General features: G+C 35.8%; 1 long non-coding RNA gene and 1 pseudogene across 10 annotated transcripts in view; one reads left to right on the forward strand and one right to left on the reverse strand.

The window, feature by feature from the left end:
* Positions 1–15,267, forward strand: part of LOC141497619 (uncharacterized) — a 160,705-nt gene that overhangs the window by 42,122 nt on the left and 103,316 nt on the right. The window lies entirely within an intron of this gene.
* LOC141501355 (small ribosomal subunit protein uS9-like) lies at positions 7,693–8,134 on the reverse strand (annotated as a pseudogene).

The raw sequence follows: 15,267 nt of genomic DNA on the forward strand, positions 1-15,267 counted from the left end.
CTGTTAAATGTAAATGGGATGAACTGTCCCATAAAATGGAAACAGGAGAATGGCTTAAAAAGCAGAATCCTACAGTATGTTGTTTACAAGAAACACATTTGAAGCAGAAAGATACATACAAGGAAAAGGTAAAAGGTTGGAGCAAGATATATTATGCCTCTGCTGAAGTAAAATAAAATCTGGGTTGGCAATTCTAATCTCAAAGTAAAAGCAAAAATCAATCTCATTAAAAAGGATAAGGAAGGAAACTACATTTTCTTAAAAGGCAGTATTGGAAATGAAGCTATATCATTACTGAACATGTATGCACCTAGTGGGATAGAGTCTAGATTCCTAGAGGAAAAATTGAGTGAACTATAAGGAGAAATAGACAGCAAAACTTTAATAATGAGAGACGTCAAACTACCTCTCTCAGAACTAGATAAATCTAACAACAAAATAAACAAGAAAGGAAGTCAAGAAGGTGAATGAAATCTTGGAAAGCTTGATGTGATAGACCTCTGGAGTGAACCTAATGGGACATAAAAGAATATACATTTTTCTCTGCAGTACATGGCACTTCCACCAGAATTTACTATGTAGTAGGGCACAAAATCCTTAAAATCAAATGCAGAAAGACAGAAATGATAAATGATAAATACACACTTCAGATGCTCATGGTTAAGTTGAGCTAATGTAATAAAAATGAGAATACTACCCAAATTAAATTATTTATTCAGTGCCATACCAATCAAGCTACCAAATCAATACTTTACCGATCTAGAAGAAATAGTAACAAAATTCATCTGGAGCAACAGAAGGTAAACAATAGCCATGGAACTGAAGAAAAAAAATGTAAAGGAAGGTGGCCTAGCTCTACCAAATCTATTGCCCATGATACAATAAAAATTATATTTAATAAAGGGTCAGGAAAAGATAAACAAAGAAATAATTGGAAATTAAATAACTATCTTAAATAATGGTTGGATCAAACAGCAAATGATAGAAATAATCAATAATTATATCCAAGAAAACGATAATAATGAGACATCATACCAAAATTTATGGTGTCAGGCAAGGCAGTTTTGAGGAGAAATTTTGTATATCTAACTGCCTATATAAATAAAATAGAGAAAGAAGAGATCAATGACTTGGGTATGCAACTAAAAAAGCTAAAAAAAATAACAAATTAAACATCTGCAATTAAATACCAAACTAGAAATTTTGAAAAATCAAGGGAGAGATTAATAAAATAAGAAGCAAAACAACCCATTGATTTCATAAATAAATCTAAGAGCTGGTTTGATGAAAAAGCCAATAAAATAGAGAAACCTCTGGTTAATCTGATTAAGAAAAGAGAGAATATAACCAAAGAACCAGTATTGAAAAAAAGGGTGAACTAACTACCAACAAGGAGGAAATTAAAGAGGTAATTCAGAGCTACTTTGCCAGACTGTATACCAATAAATTGATCAACCTGAGTGAAATGGATGAATATTTTCAAAAATACAAATTGCCCAGATTAACAGAAGAGGAAATAATTTACTTCGATAACCCCATTTCAGACAAAGAAATTGAAGAAACCATCAATAAATTCCCTAAGAAAGTCTACTGGCCCAGATAGATTTACAAGTGAGTTCTACCAAACATTTAAGGAACAATTAATTGCTATTCTACATAAACTATTTTAAAAATGGGAGAGGAAAAAGTTCTACCAAATTACTATTATGTTACCAAAATGTTTCTGATACCTAATCCAGGAAGAACCAAAATAGACAAAGGAAATTAAGGATCAATCTCCTTAATGAATATTGATGCAAAAATCTTAAATAAAATTTTAGCAATGAGACTAACAGTAAGTTATTACTAGATTAATACACCATTATCAGGTTGAATTTATAACAGGCAGGCATGGATGGTTCAAAATTAGGAAAACATTCAACATAATTAAACATATCAACAGTAAAACCAACAGAAACCATATGATTATCTCAGTAGATGCTGAAAAAGACTTGGATAAAACACAGCATCCATTCCTATTAAAACCACTAGAAAGTATAGGAATAAATGGAGTTTTCTTTAAAATAATAAATAGCATCTATCTAAACTCATAAACAAATATTATATTTAATGGGAATAGATTCAGAGCATTTCTAATAAATTCAGGAGTGAAACAAGGATGCCCACTACCACCATTACTATTGAATATAGTATTAGAAACACTAGCAGTAGCAATAAGAAAAGAAAAAGAAATGGAAGGAATCAGAATAGGCAATGAGGAAGCAACGCTTTCACTCTTTACAGATGATATGATGGTATACCTAGAAGGACCCAAGAAAATCATCTAAAAAAACACCTTGAAACAATTAACAAATTCATCAAAGTAGCAGTATATAAAATAAACCCACATAAAACATCAGCATTCCTATTATTATATAAAATCCCAAGAACCAGAAATAGAATGAGAAATTCCATTTAAAATAGCTGTAGACAGCAAATACTTGGGAATCTACCTTCTAAGACAAACCCAGAAATTGTATGAACACAATTATAAAGCTTTCATCACCGAAGTATAGTCAGATCTAAATAATTGGAATAATGTCAGATGCTCATGGTTAAGTTGAGCTAATGTAATAAAAATGAGAATACTACCCAAATTAAATTATTTATTCAGTGCCATACCAATCAAGCTACCAAATCAATACTTTACCGATCTAGAAGAAATAGTAACAAAATTCATCTGGAGCAACAGAAGGTAAACAATAGCCATGGAACTGAAGAAAAAAAATGTAAAGGAAGGTGGCCTAGCTCTACCAAATCTAAAATTGTACTATAAAGCAGCAGTCAATAAAACTTCCTGGTACTAGCTAAAAAATAGAGTAATGGATCAGTGAATTAGAACAGGTTAAAAAGAAAATGTAGTACAACAAACTACTGTATGACAACCCCAAAGACATCAGCTTCTGGGATAAGGACTTACTATTTGACAAAAATTGTTGGGAAAAACTATAAAAAAGTATGGCAAAATCTAGGCATAGATCCACATCTCACACCCTATACCAAATAAGGTAAAAATGGGCACAGGATTTAGAATTAAGAGCAATACCATAGATAAATTAATAGAGCAAAAATATTCTATCTATCTGATTTATGGAAAAGGGATAAATTTGCTACCAAACAAGAGTTCGAGCACATTATAAAATGCAAAATGAATGATTTTGACTATGTTAAATTAAAAAGGTTTTGCACTAATAAAATAATGCTGCCAAAATTAGAAGAAAAGCAGAAAGCTGGGAAATGATCTTTAGAACTAGGTCTTCTGATAAAGGTTTTATTCCTAAAATATATAGATCATTGTGTCAAATTTGTAATATCACATATCATCCCCCAATTAATAAATGATCAAAGTATGTGAAAAGACAGTTTTCAAATGAAGAAATTAAAGCTATATATAGTCATATGAAAAAAATGCTCCAAATCACTATTGATTAGAGAAATACAAACTAAAACAACAATGAGATATCATCTCACACCTATTATATTAGCCCAGATGAGAAAAAACAAAGATGATCAATGTTGGAGAGGTTGTGGGAAGATTGGAACATTGATGCATGGCTGGTGGAGTTGTGAAGGGATCCAACTTTTCTGGAGAGCAATAAGGAAATATGCCCAAAGAGCAATAAAACTGTTCATACCCATTGACCCAGCAATTCCAATTCTGGGAGTATATCCAGAAGAAACTGTCAAAAATGTAAAAAGTCCTACATGTTCCAAAATATTCATGGGAGCCCTTTTTGTAGTTGCAAAGAATTGGAAATTGAGGGTATGACCATAAGTTGGGGCATGACTAAACAAGTTATGGTACATGAATACTATGGAATATTCTTATTCTATAGGAAAGAATGGATGTTTGGACTCTAGAGAAGCATGGAATGACTTATGGAATCCGGTGCTGAGCAGGGGGAGTAGAGCCAAGAGAACAATTTACACATCAACATTGTGAAATGAACAACCTTGTGGAGGCAGCCCCTCTTGGCAGTCCAGAGAACTAGAATAACCATTTTCAAAAGATTATGGATTATGTTATTCCATGCCAGAGGAGGAAAAGCAAAACAAATCAAAACACACAGGAAAAAAAACACCCTATTGAATCTTATGGACACTATATAAAATTATATCTTATGTATCTTTTTCCCCTCATCCTAATTCCTCATGTCCAAAATTATTAATTTGTAAATATGTTTAACAAAATATATATGTAAATTTACTGTTCCCAACTGAGGGGAGGGGGGTGGGAAGGGAGGGTGGAGGGAAACTTTGTAACTTGCTAATATACCTGTATAAATGGATGAAAATAAATTTTAAAAAAGTTTATATATTGGTCTTTTTCAATATGAGGAATTAGGACTAAGCAAAAAGAAAGAAATCCATGGGATAGTAAGGAAAAACATAAGAAAAAGGTGAACATAGTGTTCATTCAGAATTTGGTTTTTTTTTTTTATTTTCTTCATCTGGATATGGATGGTATTGTCCATAACAGGTCTCCTAGGGTAGTTCTGGTTCTCTGGGCTGCTGAGAGGAGCTGGTTGCAGGATGGTTTGTCAACTCACAATGTTATTGTTCATGTGTACAATGTGTTCAACATGTACAAGAGAACTTGGTTCTGCTCCCTTCACTTAGCATCAGTTCTTGTGATTCTTTCCATGCTTCTCTGGAGTGTGACCCTTCATGGTTTCTTACATTGCATTCTAAAAAAATGAATTACACAAATGAAGAAAACAAGGACAAGAGATCCTATCCCATCTAATATCAGAAAAAGGTTTGAGCAAATCATTAGTAAAATTCCAAAGGGAAAAAAAGATCAAGGCCAGATGGATTTACAAGTTAATTCTATCAAATATTTAAAGCTCAATTCATACCTATGATACAAAAATTTTCTCAAAAATAGACAGAAGTAGAACTCAACCAAATTATTTTATGAGAAAAAGTATGGTTTTGACAGTGAAACCAGTGATAAACAAAATCAAGAAATTTAAATAAAATGTTGCCTTGTAAGGAGACAAAAACAGTACATCAAGAAGAATTTCAGTATACCCAAGTTGAATTCATGCCACAAATGCTAGGGTGGTAAAGTAGTAGGAAAACAATTACATAAAAATAAATAACAAAAACATATCATAATTTCAATAGGTGTAAAAATATCCTACTCCTTTATATTTTGAAAACTCTAAAAAAATAGAACAAATGCTGATTACATAAAATTTAAGGACTAGAATCAATAAAACCAATAACGTAGATAAGAAGAGAACTGTGAAATTGGGGGGAAATAGTTCAGAGAGCTAGGATAACCCTATTAGACCTACTATGGACAGTGCTATCCCCATCCACATGAAGGAAAACAAAACAAAACAAAAAAAAAATCTTTAGAATGTGATGAATACTCTGTTCACTTTTTTGTTTGTTTTTTGGTTATTGATTTTTGCAGGGCAATGGGGTTAAGTGACTTGCCCAAGGTCACACAGCTAGGTAAATATTATTAAGTGTCTAAGGCTGAATTTGAACTCAGGTGCTTCTGAGACCAGGGCCCATGCTTTATCCACTGTGCTACCTAACCACCCCTACATTCACTTAAAAAAATCTCATGTATTTCTTTCCCTTAATCCTAATTCCTCATGCCAAAAATGATTAATCTGTGAACATGTTTAACACAAATGTATATGTACAATATTAACCTGACTGTTTGCCACTGAGGGGAGGGGGTGGGAAGGAAGGGAAGAAAGAAATTTTGTAATTTAAAAAAATACATATGCATATGGATAAATGTTGAAAGAATTTCATAAAATGTATTTGCAAAAATTAAAAAATCAATCAAAACAATAACAATTAAAAGTGAAAAAAAATAATAGAAAAGTTAAGAAGAGTTTAAAGAGAAGACCAGGTGGGTTGCTGTTTGAACTGGTCAGGCCAGCTGACCATGGCTTCAACAGGATGCTGGTAGGTAGTAGAGCCGGAGCCCTTTCCTCCATCTCCTTAAATTCTCCATCAGAGTCCTTGGAAGGGGTGGTGACCTGGGAGTAACCAAAGTCCTGGTACTGGAGATTTTGATTTTGGGGGAGAGGTCTTTTTAGGATGGTCTTGGGTGTTTCCAGTACCTGTGCTCCCTGGCTGCCCCAGCAGAAGACAGTGCAATCAAAATCAAGTTGAAGGTCAGGCCCTCAGATTTGGACTAAATTAAATGATAAAGGAAGAAGGAAGCTTCCCTTAACAATGAAAAAAAAACAAATTTACAAAGTTTGTCTTCAACTGATCCAATCACCCCCCTTAGCACATGTTTTTCTGTATCAATGCCCAGGGCAAAAATAACTGGCAATAACAGAACAGATCACATACAAAGAAAGTGGTTAGAGCAGTCCGCTGGAAGTTGAGTACTAGCTTTTAAATCTCACACAGTCAATAAAAAGCTTTGTTCCTTTGGAGAAGTCACTTGACCACTGTAAACCTCAGTTTTCTCCATCTTTTATGATGTTTATTGGGATTGATTTGATGATACTTGAAGACACTTCAGCTTTCTGAACCTCTGGATGCCAGGGAGAGAAAAGGATGTCAATTTGTTATTGTTTGGAGTAAAGTCAGATAGAGTTAGAGGAAATCTGTGATTGAGGTTAAGAAGGAGACAAAAGGGAACATCCACAGGAAATTGAAGTGTCTACAGTGGGGTGAAATATGTGGATCAAAAAGGACAGTCATAGAGGACCATTCCTAGATGTTAGAATAATCTAAGGTGAAATTCAATTTAAAATTCAGAATAAATATTTGCAACTGGGCAAATAAAATTGAACTCAATGGTCCCTAGGATTAATTCCAATTCCAAGTATATTATCATAAATATAAAAGGATAAGAAGAAATGACTAGTTATTAATTGAGTGGGAATTAGAAGGAGAAAAAGTTTTTCAGGAAACAGATACAGAGAGAGCCAAAGAGAATGAGATAGACACAGAGAGATAGAGTCAAAATGGACTATAGGGAATGCCCTTTCAAGACCATTTCTGAACTGATACAATGAAGTCTCCATATTTATTTTAATGGGAGTCAATAAAGTCTGAGTTGAAATACTTTCTCACGTGATGAGTGACCCTGGACAAATCACTTAAAGTGACTAAGCCTTTTTTCTTCTGCTCTAAAATGATAGACTTGAACTCAATGATCCCTAGAATTCTTTCTAACTTTGAGTGTAAGTGAGGGCTGCAGAATGATTGTAAAGGGTAGGAGATGCAGGGGTATGTTCCCACAAGGCAGAGACAAGTCTGGGAGTCAGTTCAAGATCATTTATCAGAGTCCTCAGATTTAAGAGAGAACTACATGCAATTGTATCTGAACTCAGACAGTGGAAAATTGTTTTAATCCTGGTGTGGTGTGCCACTTCACTTGCTGAAGCCAGTTTTCTTTTCTCTCAAATGCTGGGTTTGGAACTGATGCTCTCCAATTTTCCTTCAACAGTATAGTGCTATGCGGTCCAGAGAGAAGTCTTTGGGCATCTGTTGTTACATGTGTGTATATGTGTTGTGTTTTGTTTTTCTTCTTCTGGATGGGGATAACATTGCCCATAGTGAGTGGAATATTTCCTCTTAAGAGTTAATATTCCTTTTTTTTCAAACCTCAAGAGTTGATATACCAAATTTATTACAAAAAGACCCATAATCCGAGCAGTTGCCTTATCGATAAGATTTCTAGTAATGAGCCCAGGCCCAGGTCCACCAAACTTCTTGGACTTGCAGTGTCAAGGGTTAGCCACCTGCAGAGTTTGGTCATACTGGATGAGGATATTCTTTATTTCCTTCTTGGAGGCGTCATTCACATATTTCTGGTAATAGGCCACCAGGACTTTGGAGATGGAGTGTTGGATAGCATAAATCTGGGCGACATGCCCCCTCCTTTTACACACATGCAGATATCTATGCCAGAAAAACATTCCTTGCCTAGCAGGAGGAAAAGCTCTAACAGCCTGTACTGCAGGGTGCGAGGCTCAATCATTTCCAGTGGTCATCCATTCTCCTTGATCAGCCCATTGCCTCTCTTGCAGTAGGCCACTGCAGTGGCAGTTTTCTTTCACCCAAAGACCTGGACAGACTGGAACATCCCCTGGGATGGCATGTTGCTGATGGGTGGCGCAGGCTCAGAGCCGGGCTGGAGGCTGCAGTGGACATGGTGGTGGCAATGGAAGCTGGAGAAGGAAGCTCCTCAACCCAGCAGTGCCAAAGCACAAAAGGCAAGAGTTTCAGGGTTAAAAGTTATTAAAACAAAGGCAGACTATTACCCTTAGACTATTTTTAGAAGAGGGAGAGAGGCCTTGCATTCCCAGTCAGACAGCCTCCTGATTCTGCTAGGGAGTGAAACAGTGGACTATTTCCAGGAAGACCTTACATTGATTCTGTTAGGGAGGGAAATAGTGAAATACTTCCAGAGAAGAGATCTTGCAGTCTTAGTGAGCCACCTATTTGATAATAGAATGTGAGAACAGTAGCCTGCCTTCTCTTGTTTGATAAATGCTAAACTAAGAAGATAGTAGAGTTCCTTAGAAGACCTTGCATACACAGATATTAATTCATTTAATAGAAGGTCATTAGAAATCTTCTTCTTCTGATACCCTCACCATCTGGATGGTGAGGTAATATTTTATGAAATCCTATTATTCTCCTCTTTGTTTCTGGGTAGATTTTTTGTGTAAAGATTGTAACTCTGAAAACCTTAACCAATCAGGTTGGAAGAGAGGGGGCTAGGGAGGGGGAAATCGTGCTAGGCCATATGTCACCTCCGGGCAGCTCCTTGAGTTTTACTACCATGCGAGACTTGGACTATGCTCTTTTCTTGAGAAAAGTCAAAATAAACTTTCTTTTTTGCTCAAAGGAGTTTATTTCTTTTAAATGGGTTTTTTTCCCATACAATAGCCAAACTTTTGCTTTTATTTATTCATTCAATAGATTGTTTTTGCTTTCAATTTTATTAATTTCTCCTTTAAGTTTTAGAATTTCTAATTTGATATTTAATTGGGGGTTTTTAACTTGTTCTTTCTCCAATTTTTTGGTTGCATATTTAGTTCATTGGTTTCCTCTTTATCCAATTTATTCATATAAGCATTTAAAGATATAATATATCCCCTGATAGCTGCTTTGAGTAAATCCCATAGGTTTTGGTATGTTGTTTCATTATTGTCATTATCTATGATGAAATAATTAATTCTTTCTATAATTTGATGTTTGATCCACTCATTCTTTAAAATGAGGTTATTCAGGTTCCAATTAGTTCTGGGTCTATATCACCCTGGCCCAATATTCATATGATTATTTTGCATTTTGATCTGAGAAAGATGTATTGACTATTTTGGCCTTTCTGTAATTGATCATTAGGTTTTTATGCCCTAGTACATGGTCAATTTTTGAGTGAGTGCCAAGTACTGCAGAAAAAAGTGTATTCCTTTCTATCCCCATTCAATTTCCTCCATAAGACTATCATTTCTAGGTTTTCTACAAATCTACTTGCCTCCTTAACTTCTTTCTTGTTTCTTTATCTAAATCTGAGAGTGGGAGGTTGAGTTCTTCCACTAGTAGAGTTTGGCTGTATATGTCTTCCTGTAGTTCTTTAAGCTTCTCCTCTATGAAATTGGATGCTACCCCATTGGGTGCATTCCTATTCAGTATTGATATCATTTTATTGTCTAAGGTAACTTTTAGGAGGATATAGTTTCCTTCCTTGTCTCTTTTAAAATAATCTATTTTTCCAGCTCTTTGTCTGAAATAAGGATTGCTAGCCCTGTTTTTTTTCAGCTGAAGCAAAATATATTTTGCTCCAACCTTTTACCTTTACTCTATATTGATCTTTCTGCTTCAAATGAGTTTCTTGTAAGCAGCATATTGTGGGATTCTGGTTTTTAATACACTCTGCTATTTTCTTATGTTTTAAGGGAGAGTTTATCCCATTTACATTCAAAGTTATAATTACTAACTCTTTATTACCCTCCATGCTGTCTTCCCTCTGTTTGTATTTTCCCTTTTCTTTCCCTTTTTCTGTATTCCCCAGTATTTTGGTTCTGAATACCACACCCTTCAGTATGTTTGCACTCCTATATCCACCCCTCCCCTTTCTTTCACCTTTCCCTTTTTTCCCTTTTCCCTTCCCTTCCTTCTGTCAGTTCCCCCTTTTCTCCCCGTTCCTGTCTCCATCCCCCCTCCCCTTTTCCCCTTTTAATACTTGAAAGGGAAAATGTTTCTTAAGTTAGTTGAGTGTGTGGGTTATTTAACTTTAAATCAAGTCTGCTGAGAGGAAGATTCAGGTGTTTCTCACGTCCTCCCTTCTTCTCTTCTATTACCATAGGTATTTTGTGCCTCTTAGCGTAATGAGATTTACCCCCATTCAATTCCCTCCATCCTCACATCTCATTACTGTCCCCCTTTTTAAGGAGGTATTTTTTTAAATCATTCTGAGTCACAGAAAAGTCACGAATGTCTATCAATTCTGATTAAATATATTCTCTCCAATACAGTTATAATTCTCAAGAATCATTAGAGTCTTTCTTCCAAATGGGGATATCCAGTGCTTCCCATTGTATAGCAGTCTCATGCCTAAGTCATGAGTGTCCATCGCTTCTGGCTAAGTATATTCTCTCTGATACAGTTACAATTCTCAAGAGTTATGAGAATATTTTTCCCATGCTGTGATAAATCCAGTTTCATCTTATTGGATAGCAGGACTTTTTTTAAACCCCCCCCATTTTTTTTACCTTTTCATGTATCTCTTGAACCTCCTGTTTGATGTTCAAATTTTCTATTTAGCTCTGGTCTTTTCAAGAGGAAATGTTGGAAGTCTCCCATTTCTTTAAATGACCACCTTTTCCCCTTCAAGAGAAGGCTCAGTTTTAGTGGATAGTGGATTCTCAGCTGTATTCCCTGTTCTCTTGCTCTTCAGAATGTCTCATTCCAGGCTCTTCAATCCCTTAATATTGATGCATCCAGGTCCTGTATAATCCTTACTGTGGCTCCTTGGTATTTAAATTGTTTCTTTCTGGCAGCTTGCAGGATTTTCTCTTTTATTTGATAGTTGTGGAATTTGGCCACAACATTAATAGGTGTTTTCATTTTAGGATCTCTTTCCAGAGGGAATTGATGTATACTTTCAATAACTATTTTGTCCTCTGTTTCCTTGATATCAAGGCAGTTTTCTATCACTAAATCCTATAATATTAAGTCCAGGTTTTTTTTTTCTCTTCAGTGTTTTCAGAAAGGCCTATAACTCTCAGGTTGTCCTTCTTCAATCTATTCTCAAGGTCAGTGGTTTTACTGATGAGGTATTTTACATTTTCTTCTATTTTTTGGTTTTGCTGTTTCATGAAGTCATTAGTTTCCACAGACTCCATTTCTTTTTTTCAGAGAAGAATTTTCTTCATTTACATTTTGCAACTCCTTTTCCAATTGGTCAATTCTATTTTTGTAAGAGTTTTCCATTTGATCAATTGAGGTTTTGTGAGAAATTTTTTTTGCAAGGTGTTAATTCTCTCTCCCACATAGTCCAATTTATTTTTAAACTCCTTCCTTATTTCCTTCAAGGAAGTCTTTCTGTGCTGGAGAGCAAGTAATATTTTCCTTGGAGGTTCTAGGTCTCTCTGAGTTAGGATCTTTTCCTTCTAAGAATTTTTCTATGGAACCTCCTTTTCACTGGCCTTTCTTCATTATCCTAAGACCTTGTGTTGGGGAGGGGCAGGTTCTCAGAAGTTTGGTGTTGGGATCCCTAGAGGATTTACACACTGAGTGTGATACCTCCAGCTGGACAGTAGGGGTGTTAGAGGATTTGCTCATTGCGTGTAATTTTTCCAGCTGGCCAGTAGGGGGTGCTGGTTCTTTTCTCAGAGTCTGTGACCTTTACTGAGGCCATCTCCCTTGGCCTGGAGGGAGTGATTGAAGCTGTTAAATACTTTTGTCTTTGTTCCCTATTGTCAGCTGAGATGGTTCTGCTGCTATGTTCTGCCTGGGGCAAAAGTAGTCTGTAATTTTGTTTGTTCTGGCAAGAGGGTTCAGCTGAAATAGAGATGTGGGCTTTGATGTCCTCCAGCCCAGAGCAGCTCTCTCACACAGGAACTCTCCCTCCAGCCCTGCCAGCAAGCTCCAGATTGTCAGTGCCACAAGCAATGCCTCTGCTCCCAAGTTGGCACACAGCCCTGTGGTTGCCCAGAATCTAGTCCCACTGCTGATCATGCCAGTCAGGTTGTCAGGCCCTCAGGCTCCTGCCCAGCTGCTAATCAGGATAATCTAAGGCTAATCCAGGTTCTCAGGTCCTTTGCTCCCAGCAGAGTCCACCCCCTGTAGCCGGACTCACCCATGATCAGGGAAGACAAATCCTGAGGTATAAGTTCTTCTCTTGCCTTTTCTTTCTGGGTTTTGTAGATTGAATTTCTATTCAGAGGTTTGTTTCATATTCTATATGAGGGAAGAACAGGAGATGCTTAGCAGTTTGCCTGTCTTCTCTCCTCCATCTTGGCTGGAATCTCAACACTTACTCTTATTTATTAGTTTGCTTTTTTAAAAAAAAATTCTTAATTTCATCTTTGACTTCAGAATTTCCATTTTGATGTATAAATGGTTACTTTCATTTGTTCATTTTTCTACTTTTTTATATTTCTTTTTTTTAATTTTTATTAAAGATATTATTTGAGTTTTACAATTTTCTCCCAATCTTGCTTCCCTCCCCCCACCCCCACCCCACAGACAGCACTCCATCATTCTTTGCTTTGTTTCCATATTGTACCTCTATCCAAATTGGGTGTGATGAGAGAGAAATCATATCCTTAAAGAGAAGAGAATTCTCAGAGGTAACCAGATCAAACCATAAGACATCTGGGTTTTTTTTTTTTTGAATTAAAGGGAATAGTCCTTGTACTTTGTTCACACTCCACAGCTCCTTATCTGGATACAGATGGTACTCTCCAATGCAGACAGCCAAAAATTGTTCCCAATTGTTGTGCTGATGGAATGAGCAAGTCCTTCAAGGTTGAACATCACTCCCATGTTGCTGTTAGGGTGTACAGTGTTTTTCTGGTTCTGCTCATCTCATACAGCATCAGTTCATGCAAATCCCTCCAGGTTTCCCTGAAATCCCGTTCCTCCTGGTTTCTAATAGAACAATAGTGCTCCATGACATACATATACCACAGTTTGCTAAACCATTCCCCAATTGAAGGACATTTACTGGATTTCCAATTCCTTGCCACCACAAATAGGGCTGCTATAAATATTTTTGTACAAGTAATGTTTTTACCCTTTTTTCCTCATCTCTTCAGGGTATAGACCCAGTAGTGGTATTGCTGGGTCAAAGGGTATACACATTTTTGTTGCCCTTTGGGCATAGTTCCAAATAGCTCTCCAGAAGGGTTGGATGAGTTCACAGCTCCACCAACAGTGTAATAGTGTCCCAGATTTCCCACATCCCTTCCAACAATGATCATTATCCTTCATGGTCATACTGGCCAATCTGAGAGGTGTGAGGTGGTACCTCAGTGAAGTTTTAATTTGCATTTCTCTAATAATTAATGATTTAGAGCATTTTTTCATATGGCTATGAATTGCTTTGATCTCCTCATGTGTAAATTGCCTTTGCATATGCTTTGACCACTTGTCAATTAGGGAATGGCTTTTTGTTTTAAAAATATGACTCAGTTCTCTGTATGTTTTAGAAATGAGTCCTTTGTCAGAATCATTAGTGGTAAAGATTGTTTCCCAATTTACTACTTTTCTTTTAATCTTGATTACATTGGTTTTATCTGTGCAAAAACTTTTTAATTTAATGTAATCGAAATCATCTAATTGGTCTTTAGTGATGTTCTCCAACTCTTCCTTAGTCATAAACTGTTCCCCTTTCCATAGATCTGACAGGTAGACTAGTCGTTGATCTTCTAATTTGCTTATAGTATTGTTTTTTATGTCTATGTCCTGTAACCATTTGGATCTCATCTTGGTAAAGGGTATGAGGTGTTGGTCTGATTTAAGTTTCTTCCATACTAACTTCCAATTATCCCAGCAGTTTTTATCCCAGTGGCCTGACTCTTTGGGTTTATCAAACAGCAGATTACTATAATCCTCTCCTGCTTTTACACCTAGTCTATTCCACTGGTCCACCACTCTATTTCTTAGCCAATACCAAACAGTTTTGATGACTGGTGCTTTATAATATAATTTTAGATTGGGTAGTGCTAAGCCACCTTCATTTGAATTTTTTTTCATTAAGCTCCTAGCCATTCTTGACTTTTTATTTCTCCATATGAATTTACTTACAATTTTTTCTAACTCATTAAAGAAATGTTTTGGAATTTTGATTGGTAGGGTACTAAGCAGATAGTTTAGATTTGGTAGAATTGTCATTTTTATTATATTAGCTCTACAAATCCATGAGCAGTTGATACGTGCCCAATTATTTAAATTTGATTTAATTTGTGTGAGAAGTGTTTTATAATTGTTTTCAAAAAGATTCTGAGTCTGTCTTGGCAAATAGACTCCCAAGTATTTTATGTTGTCTGAGGTTACTTTGAATGGGATTTCTCTTTCTAGCTCTTCCTGCTGTTTCTTGCAAGTCATATATAGGAAAGTTGAGGATTTATGGGGGTTTATTTTATAACCTGCAACTTTGCTAAAGTTGCTAATTGTTTCCAGTAGTTTTTTAGATGATTTCTTGGGATTCTCTAGGTAGACCATCATGTCATCTGCGAAGAGTGAGAGTTTTGTCTCTTCCTTCTCAATTCTAATTCCTTTAATTTCTTTTTCTTCCCTAATTGCTGATGCTAACATTTCTAATACAATATTGAATAGTAGTGGTGATAATGGGCACCCTTGTTTAAACCCTGATCTTATTGGGAATGCCTCTAGCCTCTCCCCATTGAGTATAATACTTGTTGATCGTTTCAGATATACTGCTAATTATTTTAAGGAACAGTCCATTTATTCTTACACTCTCTAGTGTTTTTAATAGGAATGGATGCTCTATTTTGTCAAAAGCTTTTACAGCATCTATTGATATGATCATATGGTTTCTGATAGGTTTGTTATTGATATAATTGAGTATACTAACAGTTTTCCTAATATTGAACCAACCCTGCATTCCTGGAATAAATCCTACTTGATCATAATGTATTATCCTAGTGATGACTTGTTGTAGTCGTTTTGCTAAGATTTTATTTAGGATTTCTGCATCTATATTCATGAGGGAAATAGGTCTATAATTTTCTGTCTCTGTTTTAACTCTTCCTGGTT

This window comes from Macrotis lagotis, chromosome X (genome assembly GCF_037893015.1).
Source record: "Macrotis lagotis isolate mMagLag1 chromosome X, bilby.v1.9.chrom.fasta, whole genome shotgun sequence".
In the NCBI taxonomy this organism is placed as follows: Eukaryota; Metazoa; Chordata; class Mammalia; order Peramelemorphia; family Peramelidae; genus Macrotis; species Macrotis lagotis.